Genomic DNA, 1,112 nt, shown 5'->3' on the forward strand with positions numbered 1-1,112 from the left:
TGAAGCCTCAGACTCCCTTCCGATATCGCTGTGTGAACTGTGTCTCAGTTATTCCCGCGCCTCCACTCTGGTCCAGAGAAGGAAAAGTGGTTTATGTTGGGACATGGGGCCCCGATAGGATCCGTGCTCTTTTCTCGTGCTTCAGTCAGCATGCTGGAGACAAGTTCCCTCAGTGGAATGGCGGTGAGAGCAGCAAGAAGAGGCTCATTGAAACTGCTTCTCCTTGGAAGGTCGCTACTGGAGGATGCTCAGGGCCTCTGAAAGCTCCTCTTTGCTGTCACCTGACACGTGCCATCCCTCAGCTCCTTGTCAGAACTCAATAGGCCATGTACTCTGGGTGCCACAGAGCACCAGTTGGGAGCCAAACTAATGAGATGATCATGAGGTTTGTATTTTTCAGTGTGTTTATATGGTGGATTACTTAGACAGATTTTCATATGTTGAACCATCCTTGCATCTCTGGGATGAAGCCAACTTGATCATGGTGGATAATGGTTCTGACGTGTTCCTGGATTCGGTTTGTCAGTATTTCATTTAGTATTTTTGCATCAATGTTCATGAGTGAGATTGGTTTTTAATTCTCCTTCTTAGTAATGTCTTTCTGTGGTTTGGGTATCAGGGTAATTGTAGCCTCAAGAATTTGGCAATTTTCCTTCTGTTTCTATTGTGTGGAAATACTTGAGGAGTATTGGTATTAGTTCTTTGAAAATCTTGTAGAATTCTGAGCTGAAACCATCTGGTCCTGGGCTCTTTTTGCTTGGGAGACTTTTGATGACTGTTTCTATTTCTTCAGCAGTTATAGGTATGTTTTATTTGCTTATCTGGTCTTGATTTAATTTTGGTAACTGATATTTATCCAGAAAGTTGTCCATTTCCTTTGTTTTCCAATATTGTGGAGTTTTTGAAATATGACCTGATGATTCTCTGTATTTCCTCAGTGTCTGTTATGTCCTCTTTTCATTTCTGATTTTTGTTAAATTTCTCTCTCTGCCTTTTGGTTAGTTTGGATAAAGGTTTGTCTGTTTTGTTGATTTTCTGGAAGAACCAACTCTTTGTCTCACTGATTCTTTGTATTGTTTTGTTTCTATTTTGTTGATTTTAGTTCTCACTTT

Source organism: Microtus oregoni, unplaced genomic scaffold (genome assembly GCF_018167655.1).
Source record: "Microtus oregoni isolate MIOR12 unplaced genomic scaffold, Mior012 000016F_ref0000370, whole genome shotgun sequence".
In the NCBI taxonomy this organism is placed as follows: Eukaryota; Metazoa; Chordata; class Mammalia; order Rodentia; family Cricetidae; genus Microtus; species Microtus oregoni.